At 42.7% G+C, this 17,926-nt stretch overlaps 1 protein-coding gene across 4 annotated transcripts in view; it reads left to right on the top strand.

Moving 5' to 3' along the window:
• The window catches only part of apbb2b (amyloid beta (A4) precursor protein-binding, family B, member 2b), a 149,181-nt gene that overhangs the window by 18,810 nt on the left and 112,445 nt on the right, over nt 1–17,926 (top strand). The gene's annotated exons all lie outside the window — the stretch shown is intronic.

Below are 17,926 nucleotides of genomic sequence, written 5' to 3' on the forward strand. Positions count from 1 at the left end.
ATGTTGTTATGAATGTTACTACATGACATATATACTTACATCATGTATATATTACATGTTATTATGAATGTTACTAGATACTACATATATACTTACATCATGTATATATTACATGTTATTATGAATGTTACTATATGACATATATACTCACATCATGTATATATTACATGTTATTATGAATGTTACTAGATACTACATATATACTTACATCATGTATATATTACATGTTATTATGAATGTTACTACATGACATATATACTTACATTATGTATATATTACATGTTATTATGAATGTTAAGGGATACTACATATATACTTACATCATGTATATATTACATGTTATTATGAATGTTACTACATGACATATGTACTTACATCATGTATATATTACATGTTATTATGAATGTTACTAGATAGTACATATATACTTACATCATGTATATATTACATGTTATTATGAATGTTACTAGATACTACATATATACTTACATCATGTATATATCACATGTTATTATGAATGTTACTACATGACATATATACTTACATCATGTATATATTACATGTTATTATTAATGTTACTAGATATTACATATATACTATATTACATGTTATTAAAAATGTTACTACATGACATATATACTTACATCATGTATATATTACATGTTATTATGAATGTTACTAGATACTACATATATACTTACATCATGTATATATTACATGTTATTATGAATGTTACTAGATACTACATATATACTTACATCATGTATATATTACATGTTATTATGAATGTTACTACATGACATATATACTTACATCATGTATATATTACATGTTATTATTAATGTTACTACATGACATATGTACTTACATCATGTATATATTACATGTTATTATTAATGTTACTACATGAAATGATACTTTATGAAATGAGGATGGCGGCTTTTTGATGGTGTCTTAGAGCGTCTCATAGGCGCGATAGAGGGAATACCATTGGGGCTCCACCATTAGCTGACTTTTGCTAGCATTTGTTTACTATTTAGAATGTATAAAATATATTTGTGTTCTTGTCTTACTTAGGGTGTGCATAAATGGCAAAATTACGGAAAAATAACAGTTTGTGTGGAGTCAATTGAGGACTGTTGTAAAAGTGTTTCCACTGACTGCAAGAGAAAGTGTTCAGTAGTTTGGGAGAGCGAGGGGACGGCGTGATTGAAGGTGGCGTCTCTGCCAGCGACAGCCATTCCTTTTCCGATGAGTCACTCTAGCGCTCTGATCCACTTTCTTCTCTCCTCACGTCGCTTGTTTTTTTTTTACTGTGGTGCCCATTTTGATGTGTCGGGACCCTTCTCCTTCGTCTTTTGTTCACGCTCCTTTCCACGCCACGGCCCATCAGATAAGGCCAGGATGTGGTCGCCATAAAACCTTTGTGACGTTTTTGCAATGTTGTGGGGACAGCAACACTCACTTTTATGCTTGTGTTGTTCCCCCTCCTCTCTGGGATGTCCTGTCACACATCTTCTATATATAGTCCATGACTTCCTACCTTCACATCTACTACAAACCCCGTTTCCATATGAGTTGGGAAATTGTGTTAGATGTAAATATAAACAGAATACAATGATTTGCAAATCCTTTTCAAGCCATATTCAGTTGAATATGCTACAAAGACAACATATTTGATGTTCAAACTCATAAACGTAATTTTTTTTTGCAAATAATAATTAACTTAGAATTCCATGCCTGCAACACGTGCCAAAGTAGTTGGGAAAGGGCATGTTCACCACTGTGTTACATCACCTTTTCTTTTAACAACACTCAATAAACGTTTGGGAACTGAGGAAACTAATTGTTGAAGCTTTGAATGTGGAATTCTCTCTCATTCTTGTTTTATGTAGAGCTTCAGTCCTTCAACAGTCCGGGGTCTCCGCTGTCCTATTTTACGCTTCATAATGCGCTACACATTTTCCATGGGAGACAGGTCTGGACTGCAGGCGGGCCAGGAAAGTACCCGCACTCTTTTTTACCAAGCCACGCTGTTGTAACACGTGCTGAATGTGGCTTGGCTTTGTCTTGCTGAAATAAGCAGGGGCATCCATGAAAAAGATGGCAGCATATGTTGTTCCAAAAGCTGTATGTACCTTTCAGCATTAATGGTGCCTTCACAGATGTGTAAGTTACCCATGCCTTGGGCACTAATGCACCCCCATACCATCACACATGCTGGCTTTTACACTTTGCGTCGATAACAGTCTGGATAGTTCGCTTCCCCTTTGGGCCGGATGACACAATGTTGAATATTTCCGAAAACAATTTGAAATGTGGACTTGTCAGACCACAGAACACTTTTCCACTTTGCATCAGTCCATCTTAGATGATCTCGGGCCCAGAGAGGCCGGCGGCGTTTCTGGATGTTGTTGATAAGTGGGTTTGGTTTTGCATAGTAGAGCTTTAACTTGCACTTACAGATGTAGCGACCAACTGTATTTAGTGACAGTGGTTTTCTGAAGTGTTCCTGAGCCCATGTGGTGATATCCTTTAGCGATTGATGTGGGTTTTTGATACAGTGCCCTCTGAGGGATGGAAGGTCACGGTCATTCAATGTTGGTTTCCGGCCATGCCGCTTACGTGGAGTGATTTCTCCAGATTCTCTGAACCTTTTGATGATATTATGGAGCGTAGATGTTGAAATCCCTAAATTTCTTGCAATGTCACTTTGAGAAAGGTTGTTCTTAAACTGTTTGACTATTTGCTCACACAGTTGTGGACAAAGGGGTGTACCTCGCCCCATCCTTTCTTGTGAAAGACTGAGCATTTTTTGGGAAGCTGTTTTTATAGCCAATCATGGCACCCACCTGTTCCCAATCAGCCTGCACACCTGTGGGATGTTCCAAATAAGTGTCTGATGAGCATTCCTCAACTTTATCAGTATTTATTGCCGCCTTTCCCAACTTCTTTGTCACGTGTTGCTGGCATCAAATTCTAAAGTTAATGATTATTTGCAAGACAAAAAAGTTTGAACATGAAATATGTTGTCTTTGTAGCATATTCAACTGAATATATCTTGAAAAGGATTTGCAAATCATTTTATTCTGTTTATATTTACATCTAACACAAATTCCCAACTCTTATGGAAACGGGGTTTGTACATATAGTCCATGACTTCCTACCTTCACATCTTCTATACACAGGTGATGACTTCCCACCTCACCTCCCACCTGACAGCACAGGTGGGCGTGTGCAGTCTTTCAGTGACTAACATCCTGCTTCTCTCCTCAATATTTCTTTGATGGAGCGAGGAGGAAAACAACACAATATGTCATGGAATGTTCCTGCCTTCCGTTGCATTGAAGAGAGTCTCAGCTCCCACTGGAGTCGCTCAGCTCAGCTTCTTTAAACAGCAAACTGGCTTCTGCAGCACTTCTGCTGCTTCCACACCAGACCTGCACTCTGTTGGGCCTCAGTAGCTTCAAGACCAGGCCAAATAACACAATCGGTAATTCTTTTGCTGATAAACAATACTATTACCATTATATTTATGACATTAAATAAACCACTGATGTCATAAAAATTCAAAAGCCAAAAGCAGCGTTTCTGGGTGTTGTTGATAAACGACTTTGGCTTTGCATAGTAGAGTTTTAACTTGCACTTTTAGATGTAGCGACCAACTGTAGTTACTGACAGTGGTTTTCTGAAGTGTTCCTGAGTCCATGTGGTGATATCCTTTACACGCTAATGTCACTTTTTGATGCAGTATTGCCCGAGGGATCGGAGCTGCATAATATCATGGCGTACGTGCAGTGATTTCTCCACATTCCACAGTTTCCAAAAACAATTTGAAATGTGGACTCGTCGGACCACAGAACACTTTTCCACATTGCATAAGTCCATCTTAGATGAGCTCGGGCCCAGAGAAGCCGGCAGCGTTCCTGGGTGTTGTTGATAACTGGCTTTGGGTTTGCATTGTAGAGTTTTAACTTGCACTTACAGATGTAGCGACCAACTGTAGTTACTGACAGTGGTTTTATTTATATTTTCCTGAGCCCATGTGGTGATATCCTTTACATACTGATGGTGGCTTTTTGATGCAGTACTGCCTGAGGGATGGAAGGTGCGTAATATCATGGCTTATGTGCAGTGATTTCTCCACATTCTCTCAACCTTTTGATGATATTACGGAGCGTAGATGGTGAAATCCCTAAATTCCTTGTTGAGAAATGTTGTTCTTAAACAATTTGCTCAGGCATTTGTTGACAAAGTGGTGACCCTCGCCCCGTCCTTGTTTGTGAATGAGTGAGCATTTCACGGAAGCTGCTTTTATAGCCAATCATGGCACCCACCTGTTCCCAATTAGCTTGTTCACCTGTGACATGTTCCAAATAAGCGTTTGAGGAGCATTCCTCAACTTTCTCAGTCTTTTTTGCCGCTTGTGCCAGCTTTTTGAAAGATGTCGCAGCCATCCAATTCCAGATGAAAAATCTCAGTGTGAAGATGAAATATCTTGTCTTTGCAGTCTATTCAATTGAATATAAATTGAAGAGGATTTATTGTATTCTCTTTTTATATAGCACTTACACAAGCTGACAACTTCATGAGTCTTGGAGTTTGTGGTTCCTCATAGAACTGACATCCAATGCTATTAAAAATGATACATTTTGAATCCAGGACTACAGAACACGACTCCAGCATCGGTTGAAAGTCCTTCCAGAAAAGTGAAACCTGGTCTTGGTTGTTTTCGCTTTCTTCCACGGGAAAAAAAAGCCTGAAGTCATAATGACAAACTGGGCCTGAGGTGGCTTTGTTGTCATGGCGACTGTAATTTGCCAGGAGGTCCTGACATGCAACCAGAGTCCAGACTGACTTCTGGTCCTTACATGAAACCAGAGTCCAGACTGACTTCTGGTCCTTACATGAAACCAGAGTCCAGACTGACTTCTGGTCCTTACATGAAACCAGAGTCCAGACTGACTTCTGGTCCTGACATGCAACCAGAACCTGGACTAACTACTGGTCCTGACATGCAACCAGAACCCGGACTGACTTCTGGTCCTGACATGCAACCAGAACCCGGACTGACTTCTGGTCCTGACATGCAACCAGAACCCGGACTGACTTCTGGTCCAGACATGCAACCAGAACCCGGAATGACTTCTGGTCCTGACATGCAACCAGAGTCCAGACTGACTTCTGGTCCTGACATGCGACCAGACCCCGGACTGACTTCTGGTCCTGACATGCAACCAGAGTCCAGACTGACTTCTGGTCCTGACATGCAACCAGACCCCGGACTGACTTCTGGTCCTGACATGCAACCAGAGTCCAGACTGACTTCTGGTCCTGACATGCAACCAGAGTCCAGACTGACTTCTGGTCCTGACATGCAACCAGAGTCCAGACTGACTTCTGGTCCGGACATGCAACCAGAGTCCAGACTGACTTCTGGTCCTGACATGCAACCAGAGTCCAGACTGACTTCTGGTCCTGACATGCAACCAGAACCTGGACTAACTACTGGTCCTGACATAACCAGAACCCGGACTGACTTCTGGTCCTGACATGCGACCAGAACCTGAACTGACTTCTGGTCCTGACATGCAACCAGAACCCGGACTGACTTCTGGTCCTGACATGCAACCAGAACCCGGAATGACTTCTGGTCCTGACATGCAACCAGAGTCCAGACTGACTTCTGGTCCTGACATGCGACCAGACCCCGGACTGACTTCTGGTCCTGACATGCAACCAGAACCTGGACTGACTTCTGGTCCTGACATGCAACCAGACCCCGGACTGACTTCTGGTCCTGACATAACCAGAACCCGGACTGACTTCTGGTCCTGACCTGCAACCAGACCCCGGACTGACTTCTGGTCCTGACATGCGACCAAACCCCGGACTGACTTCTGGTCCTGACATGCAACCAGAGTCCAGACTGACTTCTGGTCCTGACATGCAACCAGAGTCCAGACTGACTTCTGGTCCTGACATGCAACCAGACCCCGGACTGACTTCTGGTCCTGACATGCAACCAGACCCCGGACTGACTTCTGGTCCTGACATGCGACCAGACCCCGGACTGACTTCTGGTCCTGACATAACCAGAACCCGGACTGACTTCTGGTCCTGACATGCGACCAGACCACGGACTGACTTCTGGTCCTGACATGCAACCAGAACCTGGACTGACTTCTGGTCCTGACATGCTACCAGAACCCGGACTGACTTCTGGTCCTGACATGCGACCAGAACCTGAACTAACTTCTGGTCCTGACATGCAACCAGAACCCGGACTGACTTCTGGTCCTGACATGCAACCAGAGTCCAGACTGACATGCGACCAGACCCCGGGCTGACTTCTGGTCCTGACATGCAACCAGAACCCGGAATGACTTCTGGTCCTGACATGCAACCAGAACCCGGACTGACTTCTGGTCCTGACATGCAACCAGAGTCCAGACTGACTTCTGGTCCTGATATGCGACCAGACCCCGGACTGACTTCTGGTCTTGACATAACCAGAACCCGGACTGACTTCTGGTCCTGACATGCAATCAGAACCCGGACTGACTTCTGGTCCTGACATGCAACCAGAACCCGGACTGACTTCTGGTCCTGACATGCAACCAGAACCCGGACTGACTTCTGGTCCTGACATGCAACCAGAACCCGGACTGACTTCTGGTCCTGACATGCAACCAGAGTCCAGACTGACCTCTGGTCCTGACATGCGACCAGAACCCGGACTGACTTCTGGTCCTGTGACTTTTCTGCTAAGCTTCTCTCTCTTTCTCCCGCCGCGTTCCCCAGAAGGAGGGAGGGACTTCCTTTGTGTGTGGACTTCTTCCCCGGAAAGGGTCTGAAACAGGGAGCGCAGACCTCAGAAGGCTGCTTGTGAACAGAGGGAGGGTCTCCTGCTTGTTTACTAAAACTATCCTTTTAGCTTGTATTCCAGAACCATCCGCTAGCCCAACAACTTCCTGTCTTGATTGACACGACTCATAGGTGCCGACAGGGGTTGAAATGTGGCTGGCAGGTGGTCCCCCCCACCACTAATTCCCCCGTGTTAAACAATTATTTTCATGCCCCCCGGTCATCCCGGACAGAAAAAAAGACATGCCTAAGATTCTTTGGCACGCCCTGAAAATTCCTGCTTTTCTTTTCCTTTGCGGTCCTTTTTCTTGCCAGCCTTCTTTCGGCCTGCAGAGAAACCACACCAGTGGACCTGGAATGTCTGCAATTACATTTGCAGCCTGATTATACAAGTCCCGCTTATTTGGATCTTTCCTTCCTGCCACAAAGCATAGTGTGTGTGTGTGCGTGTGTGTGTGTGTGTGTGTGTGTGTGTGTGTGTGTGTGTGTGTGTGTGTGTGTGTGTGTGTGTGTAACATTGCATCTAATAGACAATGTCTCATTTGCACCCCCACAAGTGTGTGTAAAAATGTTAAGTGCTCCCCCTCTGGTCAACATATGAAATAACAAGTGTGTGTAAAAATGTGAAGTGCTCCCCCTCTGGTCAACATATGAAATAACAAGTGTGTGTAAAAATGTGAAGTGCTTCCCCTCTGGTCAACATATGAAATAACAAGTGTGTGTAAAATTGTTAAGTGCTCCCCCTCTGATCAACATATGAAATAACAAGTGTGTGTAAAAATGTGAAGTGCTCCCGATTATGATTATAATATTGCCAAATGTTAGTTTTCTTATAAAATTGTGACTTTTGTCGAGTAAAATGACGACTCTTTTCATTAAATTTCCAAAATGTTAAGCTTTTCTTGTAAAATTGCGACTGTTGTTGAGTAAAATTCTAACTTTTATCATAATATGGCACAAATATTCAGTTTTTCCTGTAAAATTTTGACTCGCGTTGAGTAAAATGACGACTTTTATTAAAATACTGCCAACATTCTACATTTTTCTTATGAGATTGTGACCTTTTTCTTGTGACATTCCAACTCATTTTTCACAACAAGCTTTTTTATATGTGCATAGTATGTATATATTATTTATGTTGTAAATACACTTCTTTATATATCTAGAAAGGCTGCTCCTAAAGAGGGAGGCAGATACAAGAATGTGTGTGTGTGTGTGTGTGTGTGTGTGTGTGTGTGTGTTGTGTTTTATTGACTTAAGTTTGCTTGTTTAGGCTTCAAGCTCGGTCATAGCGCCATTTTGTCTTTTGTCATTTCCTTTGAATGAATGTTTAAGGACACATTGTTGACTTGCTTCTTTGTACATTTTGTTTATTCGCTGATTAATTTCTCTCCAAAAAAACACCAGCCATGACGTCACTAACGAGCATCGATAGAAAGTTAGGGATGGGTACCTTTTTCATGGTACCCAATCAATGCTGGTACCAATTTTCGGCACTTCTGTGTGTCTTTGTGTGTTATAGGCTTGTACAGTATACTTGTACTAGTATAGTACCGTCATACTCATGAATCATATTCCGTACTATACCGCCTCTAAAAAGTACCGATCCCTCAACCCCCATTTTTTTAACAGGCGTGATGGCGTGTCTTCGCGTGCTGACATTGCTGGTTTCACATGCAGAGGAGCATGTTGGGCAGCGCACACACACTGAGTACTTACAAGCAGACACAGTGTGTGGACAGAAAAGGGAGAACGGACGCATTTTGGTGTAAAAAGTCAAGATAAAGGTGAAGTTAGAACACTGAAACACCCTCAGGAAGAGCTGCTAGTGTTTCAGCTACTTCTAAATCACTAATCCTCGCCTCCACTGCAACAAATAAAGTTTCTTACAAGTACCATTATCACTGGAGGAGGAGGAATAGCTAAACATGCTTCACTACACACCGTAGGAGGATGCAATAGCTCACCCGCGTCACAATGTAAACAAATGCCATGGGTGGATCTACACCTGACATCCACTGTTATGATACCAAGTACAGGAGCGTATCTAGTCGATACTACTATGATTACATGGATATTTTTCATCGTCACAAAATCGTTTTTTCTTTAAAAAAATAAATAAAAAAAAGTATATTGTTTATAAAGTCAGAAAATACGTTCCTGGACGGATGAGGACTTTGAATATGACCAATGTTTGATCCTGTAACTACTTGGTATCGGACCGATACCTAAATGTGTGGTATCATCCATAACTAATGTCAAGTATCAAAGAAGAGAAGAACAAGTGATTATTACATTTGAACAGAAGTGTAGATAGAACATGTTAAAACAGAAAACAGCACGACACCTACCCTTTACATCAGTATTTTTTTCAACAATATTATTACTGGTGTATTATGTTTTATATTTTATTGTATGATCTTGCAACTACTTGGTATCGGATCGATACCTAAATATGCGGTATCATCCATAACTAATGTCAAGTATCAAAGAAGAGAAGAACAAGTGATTATTACATTTGAACAGAAGTGTAGATAGAACATGTTAAAACAGAAAACAGCACGACACCTACCCTTTACATCAGCTTTTTTAACCATATTATTACTGCTGTATTAGGTATTATATTTTATTGTGTGATCTTGCAACTACTTGGTATCAGATTGATACCTAAATATGCGGTATCATCCATAACTAATGTCAAGTATCAAAGAAGAGAAGAACAAGTGATTATTACATTTTAACAGAAGTGTAGATAGAACATGTTAAAACAGAAAACAGCACGACACCTACCCTTTACATCAGTATTTTTTTCAACAATATTATTACTGGTGTATTATGTTTTATATTTTATTGTATGATCTTGCAACTACTTGGTATCGGATCGATACCTAAATATGCGGTATCATCCATAACTAATGTCAAGTATCAAAGAAGAGAAGAACAAGTGATTATTACATTTGAACAGAAGTGTAGATAGAACATGTTAAAACAGAAAACAGCACGACACCTACCCTTTACATCAGTATTTTTTTCAACAATATTATTACTGGTGTATTATGTTTTATATTTTATTGTATGATCTTGCAACTACTTGGTATCGGATCGATACCTAAATATGCGGTATCATCCATAACTAATGTCAAGTATCAAAGAAGAGAAGAACAAGTGATTATTACATTTGAACAGAAGTGTAGATAGAACATGATAAAACAGAAAACAGCACGACACCTACCCTTTACATCAGTATTTTTTCAACCATATTATTACTGTTGAATTAGGTTTTATATTTTATTGTGTGATCTTGCAACTACTTGGTATCAGATTGATACCTAAATGTGTGGTGTTATCCAAAACTAATGTCAAGTATCAAAGAAGAGAAGAATAAGTGATGATTACATTTGAACAGAAGTGTAGATAGAACATGTTAAAACAGAAAACAGCACGACACCTACCCTTTACATCAGTATTTTTTAACCATATTATTACTGGTGTATTAGGTATTATATTTTATTGTATGATATTGCAACTACTTGGTATCGGATCTATACCTAAATGTGTGGTATCATCCAAAACTAATGTCACGTATCAAAGAGGAGAAGAACAAGTGATTATTACATTTGAACAGAAGTGTAGATAGAACATGCTAAAGGAGTGAAGTGAATTATATTTATGTAGCGCTTTTCTCTAGTGACTCAAAGCGCTTTACATAGTGAAACCCAATATCTAAGTTACATTTAAAGCAGTGTGGGTGGCACTGGGAGCAGGTGGGTAAAGTGTCTTGCCCAAGGACACAACTGCAGTGACTAGGATGGCGGAAGCGGGAATCGAACCTGCAACCCTCAAGTTGCTGGCACGGCCACTCTACCAACCGAGTTATGCCGGAGAAAAATAAGCAGATATTAACAGTAAATGAACAATTGGATGAATCATCAATTTTTTTACAGTTTGTCCCTCATGAAGTGCACAAAATAATAGGTGTATAAATGACACAATATGTTACTGCAGACTCATTAAGAGTCTTTGTTTGTTTACTTACTACTAAAATGCAAGTTCACTATTTTATTGAAGGACTAAATGACAATAATAAACATATGTTTCATGTACACTAACATTTCTTTGTTCAAATAAAGACAGAAATGGTGGTCCCCTTTATTTAGAAAAATATCAAAGTAACAAAATACTTTTTGGTACCGGTACCAAAATATTGGTATCGGGACAACCCTACTCTGTAAGTCCATCTAAATGTCGAGGGCCCCAGAGAGCTCTGAGACGTTGGTCTGCCGTCAGCAAAAACAAAAAAATATCCATAAATGATCTGCACTGTTTTATAAGCTGCAGGGTTCAAAGCGTAGGGGCAAAAAAAAAGAGGCTTAGAGTTGGAATTAGTGGTCGTTGCCTCACTCTGTGGTGTCCAAGTACTGTATTTCCTTGAATTGCCGCCGGGGTGCTAGTTAATTTAAAACCTCTTCTCACTCCGGCGCTTACCAAAGGCATGCGGTAAATTTAGGCCTGCGCTTATAAATTTGAGTGTGATGTAAGGATGAAAGCACATTTAATAAAAAAAAACGTTATTATGGTCTTACCTTTACTTATAAATGAAGTCCATGTGCAGCTCCTTCTGATCAAAAGCATCGATAACTTTTTATAGAAGTCTTCCTTATCTTTCTTCAGTTTTAAAAGTCTCTCTGTCTCCATGGAGATCTTCCTTTATTACCTCCTGCTTCCATTGAAAGTCCAGTTTAGAAAACGGTTTTATTTTAGATATGTAATCCTCCATGTTAAAAGTGCAAGCGAGAGGAAAAACTAAAGGATCGCTGCTCACTCTTGCTGCTTGTTGTCACTTCTTCTGCAGCCGAGTAGTCGCAAGAAGGATCACTAGCGCCCTCTACCACCAGGAGGCGGGAGTCATTTAATGACTCATATTTGACACACGCAGCTACGGTATATTAATAAAACGTAGCTGCTTACTGTTCTTTTTAGCATATTCAATAGCTTGGACCTTAAATCCTACTGAATAGCTCTTAATCTTCTTCCCTTTATGCGATTTCAAATGATTGAAATCAGCCTCCTCCATTTTGAAAATGATGACAGGTGAAGTGTCACTCGTGACGTGACGAGTTTGACCCGGTGGAAATTCTAGGCATATGCTAATTATTTGGCGAAACCAGTTTGACCCGGCGGAAATTCTAGACATGCGCTAATAAAAATAATATTTGGCGAAACGAGTTTGACCCGGCAGTAATTCTAGTCAGGCGCATACTATATACCCGGCGGCAATTCAAGGAAATACGGTAAGTGTAAGTAAGAGGGCCCAAGAGAGCTCTGAGACCATGTTGTCTTTCTCCGCACGTCCACATCCTAATCCAGGAGTTAGAAAAACAGCCATTTAGTTTCTTTCTGGACACACACACACACACACACACACACACACACACACACACACACACACACACACTTTCTGCTTTTCTCCAGCTTCTCCGCCAGCAGATGGGCTTTGTCACGTTGGGGGGGGGGGGGGGGGGGTGTCAGTGGCAGACGCCGGACTATAAATCTCGGTTGTAGAAAGAAACGCTTGTTGTTTTTTATGAGACTTTACAGACCTTCTTCACTTTTAATGGCAAAGCAAAGCAATTCTCTTGCAGACAAGTCACAAATGGAAGCAGATTTAGTCTTGGGGGGGACTAGAATGACAAGAAACTTTTAATCTTTGGAAGGACTAAAATGACAAGTAACTTTTAGTTTTGGGGGGGACTGGGATGATGAAGAACCTTTAGTCTTTGGGGGGACTAGAATGACAAGTAACTTTTAGTTTTGGGGGGGGATTGGGATGATGAGGAACCTTTAGTCTTTGGGGGTGACTAGAATGGCGAGGAACCTTTAGTCTTTGGGGGGACTAGAATGACAAGTAACTTAAGGTTTTGGGGGGGACTGGGATGATGAAGAACCTTTAGTCTTTGGGGGGACTAGAATGACAAGTAACTTTTAGTTTTGGGGGGGGATTGGGATGATGAGGAACCTTTAGTCTTTGGGGGTGACTAGAATGGCGAGGAACCTTTAGTCTTTGGGGGGACTAGAATGACAAGTAACTTAAGGTTTTGGGGGGGACTGGGATGATGAGGAACCTTTAGTCTTTGGGGCACTAGAATGACAAGTAACTTTTAGTTTTGGGGGGACTGGGATGATGAGGAACCTTTAGTCTTTGAGGGACTAGAATGGCGAGGAACCTTTAGCCTTTGGGGGGACTAGAATGACAAGTAACTTTTAGTTTTGGGGGGGGATTGGGATGATGAGGAACCTTTAGTCTTTGGGGGTGACTAGAATGGCAAGGAACCTTTAGTCTTTGGGGGGACTAGAATGACAAGTAACTTAAGGTTTTGGGGGGGACTGGGATGATGAGGAACCTTTAGTCTTTGGGGGGACTAGAATGACGAGGAACCTTTAGTCTTTGGGGGCACTAGAATTACAAGTAACTTTTAGTTTTGGGGTGGACTGGGATGGCGAGGAACCTTTAGGCTTTGGGGGGACTAGAATGGCGAGGAAACTTTAGTCTTTGGGGGGACTAGAATGACGAGGAACCTTTAGTCTTTGAGGGACTAGAATGGCGAGGAACCTTTAGTCTTTGGGGGGACTAGAATGACAAGTAACTTTTAGTTTTTGGGGGGACTGGGATGATGAGGAACCTTTAGTCTTTGGGGGGACTAGAATGACGAGGAACCTTTAGTCTTTGGGGGGACTAGAATGACAAGTAACTTTTAGTTTTTGGGGGGACTGGGATGATGAAGAACTTTTAGTCTCTGGGGGGACTAGAATGACAAGTAACTTTTAGTTTTGGGGGGGACTGGGATGGCGAGGAACCTTTAGTCTTTGGGGGGACTAGAATGGCGAGGAAACTTTAGTCTTTGGGGGGACTAGAATGACAAGTAACTTTTAGTTTTTGGGGGGACTGGGATGACGAGGAACCTTTAGTCTTTGGGGGGACTAGAATGACGAGGAACCTTTAGTCTTTGGGGGGACTAGAATGACGAGGAACCTTTAGTCTTTGGGGGGACTAGAATGACGAGGAACCTTTAGTCTTTGAGGGACTAGAATGGCGAGGAACCTTTAGTCTTTGAGGGACTAGAATGGCGAGGAACCTTTAGTCTTTGGGGGGACTAGAATGACAAGGAACCTTTTAGTCTTTGGGGGTGACTAGAATGACAAGTAACTTTTAGTTTTGGGGGGGACTGGGATGATGAGGAACCTTTAGTCTTTGGGGGGACTAGAATGACGAGGAACCTTTAGTCTTTGAGGGACTAGAATGGCGAGGAACCTTTAGTCTTTGGGGGGACTAGAATGACAAGGAACCTTTAGTCTTTGGGGGTGACTAGAATTACAAGTAACTTTTAGTTTTTGGGGGGGACTGGGATGATGAGGAACCTTTAGTCTTTGGGGGGACTAGAATGACGAGGAACCTTTAGTCTTTGAGGGACTAGAATGGCGAGGAACCTTTAGTTTTTGGGGGGACTAGAATGATGAGGAACCTTTAGTCTTTGAGGGACTAGAATGGCGAGGAACCTTTAGTCTTTGGGGGGACTAGAATGACAAGGAACCTTTAGTCTTTGGGGGTGACTAGAATGACAAGTAACTTTTAGTTTTGGGGGGACTGGGATGATGAGGAACCTTTAGTCTTTGGGGGGACTAGAATGACAAGTAACTTTTAGTTTTGGGGGGACTGGGATGATGAGGAACCTTTAGTCTTTGGGGGGACTAGAATGACGAGGAACCTTTAGTCTTTGGGGGGACTAGAATGACAAGTAACTTTTAGTTTTTGGGGGGACTGGGATGATGAAGAACCTATAGTCTTTGGGGGGACTGGGATGGCGAGGAACCTTTAGTCTTTGGGGGGACTAGAATGGCGAGGAAACTTTAGTCTTTGGGGGACTAGAATGACAAGTAACTTTTAGTTTTTGGGGGGACTGGGATGACGAGGAACCTTTAGTCTTTGGGGGGACTAGAATGACAAGGAACCTTTTAGTCTTTGGGGGTGACTAGAATGACAAGTAACTTTTAGTTTTGGGGGGACTGGGATGATGAGGACCTTTAGTCTTTGGGGGGACTATAATGACGAGAAACCTTTAGTCTTTGGGGGTGACTAGAATGACGAGGAACTTTTAGTCTTTGGGGGGACTAGAATGACGAGGAACTTTTAGTCTTTGGGGGGACTAGAATGACGAGGAACCTTTAGTCTTTGGGGGGACTAAAATGATGAGGAACCTTTAGTCTTTGGGGGGACTGGGATGATGAGGAACCTTTAGTCTTTGGGGGGACTAGAATGACGAGGAACTTTTAGTCTTTGGGGGGACTAGAATGACGAGGAACCTTTAGTCTTTGAGGGACTAGAATGGCGAGGAACCTTTAGTCTTTGGGGGGACTAGAATGACAAGGAACCTTTTAGTCTTTGGGGGTGACTAGAATGACAAGTAACTTTTAGTTTTGGGGGGGACTGGGATGATGAGGACCCTTTAGTCTTTGGGGGGACTAGAATGACGAGGAACCTTTAGTCTTTGAGGGACTAGAATGGCGAGGAACCTTTAGTCTTTGGGGGGACTAGAATGACAAGGAACCTTTACTCTTTGGGGGTGACTAGAATTACAAGTAACTTTTAGTTTTTGGGGGGGACTGGGATGATGAGGAACCTTTAGTCTTTGGGGGGACTAGAATGACGAGGAACCTTTAGTCTTTGAGGGACTAGAATGGCGAGGAACCTTTAGTCTTTGGGGGGACTAGAATGACGAGGAACCTTTAGTCTTTGAGGGACTAGAATGGCGAGGAACCTTTAGTCTTTGGGGGGACTAGAATGACAAGGAACCTTTAGTCTTTGGGGGTGACTAGAATGACAAGTAACTTTTAGTTTTGGGGGGGACTGGGATGATGAGGAACCTTTAGTCTTTGGGGGGACTAGAATGACAAGTAACTTTTAGTTTTGGGGGGACTGGGATGATGAGGAACCTTTAGTCTTTGGGGGGACTAGAATGACGAGGAACCTTTAGTCTTTGGGGGGACTAGAATGACAAGTAACTTTTAGTTTTTGGGGGGACTGGGATGATGAAGAACCTTTAGTCTTTGGGGGGACTGGGATGGCGAGGAACCTTTAGTCTTTGGGGGGACTAGAATGGCGAGGAAACTTTAGTCTTTGGGGAAATAGAATGACAAGTAACTTTTAGTTTTTCGGGGGACTGGGATGACGAGGAACCTTTAGTCTTTGGGGGGACTAGAATGACAATAAACTTTTAATCTTTGGAAGGACTAAAATGACAAGTAACTTTTAGTTTTGGGGGGGACTGGGATGGCGAGGAACCTTTAGTCTTTGGGGGGACTAGAATGGCGAGGAAACTTTAGTCTTTGGGGGGACTAGAATGACGAGGAACCTTTAGTCTTTGAGGGACTAGAATGGCGAGGAACCTTTAGTCTTTGGGGGGACTAGAATGACAAGTAACTTTTAGTTTTTGGGGGGACTGGGATGATGAGGAACCTTTAGTCTTTGGCGGGACTAGAATGACGAGGAACCTTTAGTCTTTGGGGGGACTAGAATGACAAGTAACTTTTAGTTTTTGGGGGGACTGGGATGATGAAGAACCTTTAGTCTTTGGGGGGACTAGAATGACAAGTAACTTTTAGTTTTGGGGGGGACTGGGATGGCGAGGAACCTTTAGTCTTTGGGGGGACTAGAATGGCGAGGAAACTTTAGTGTTTGGGGGGACTAGAATGACAAGTAACTTTTAGTTTTTGGGGGGACTGGGATGACGAGGAACCTTTAGTCTTTGGGGGGACTAGAATGACGAGGAACCTTTAGTCTTTGGGGGGACTAGAATGACGAGGAACCTTTAGTCTTTGAGGGACTAAAATGGCGAGGAACCTTTAGTCTTTGGGGGGACTAGAATGACGAGGAACCTTTAGTCTTTGAGGGACTAGAATGGCGAGGAACCTTTAGTCTTTGGGGGGACTAGAATGACAAGTAACCTTTAGTCTTTGGGGGTGACTAGAATGACAAGTAACTTTTAGTTTTGGGGGGGACTGGGATGATGAGGAACCTTTAGTCTTTGGGGGCACTAGAATGACAAGTAACTTTTAGTCCTGGGGGGGACTGGGATGATGAGGAACCTTTAGTCTTTGAGGGACTAGAATGGCGAGGAACCTTTAGCCTTTGGGGGGACTAGAATGACAAGTAACTTTTAGTTTTGGGGGGGACTGGGATGATGAGGAACCTTTAGTCTTTGGGGGTGACTAGAATGGCGAGGAACCTTTAGTCTTTGGGGGGACTAGAATGGCGAGGAACCTTTAGTCTTTGAGGGACTAGAATGACAAGTAACTTAAGGTTTTGGGGGGGACTGGGATGATGAGGAACCTTTAGTTTTGGGGGGGACTAGAATGGCGAGGAACCTTTAGTCTTTGGGGGTACTAGAATGACAAGTAACTTAAGGTTTTGGGGGGGACTGGGATGATGAGGAATCTTTAGTCTTTGAGGGACTAGAATGGCGAGGAACCTTTAGTCTTTGGGGGGACTAGAATGACAAGTAACTTAAGGTTTTGGGGGGGACTGGGATGATGAGGAACCTTTAGTCTTTGGGGGGACTAGAATGACGAGGAAACTTTAGTCTTTGGGGGGACTAGAATGACAAGCAACTTAAGGTTTTGGGGGGGACTGGGATGATGAGGAATCTTTAGTCTTTGGGGGGACTAGAATGGCGAGGAAACTTTAGTCTTTGAGGGACTAGAATGACAAGTAACTTTTAGTTTTGGGGGGGACTGGGATGATGAGGAACCTTTAGTTTTGGGGGGGACTGGGATGACGAGGAACTTCAGTCTTTGGGGGGACTAGAATGACGAAGAACTTCAGTCTTTGAGGGGACTGAGATGAGGAGAAGTCTGCAACAATGGACGCTGCCTCACTGGGGTCAACGTCAGCAGTTACACATGTAAGAAGAAACATGGAGGGGGGGGCGGGCGAGTTGCAGCTGTCCCAGCCGGAACCACCCCCAGCCCCCCCCCCCCCCCCCCCCCCCCCCGACTTGCACCCGCA

This window comes from Nerophis ophidion, linkage group LG01 (genome assembly GCF_033978795.1).
Source record: "Nerophis ophidion isolate RoL-2023_Sa linkage group LG01, RoL_Noph_v1.0, whole genome shotgun sequence".
Classification (NCBI taxonomy): Eukaryota; Metazoa; Chordata; class Actinopteri; order Syngnathiformes; family Syngnathidae; genus Nerophis; species Nerophis ophidion.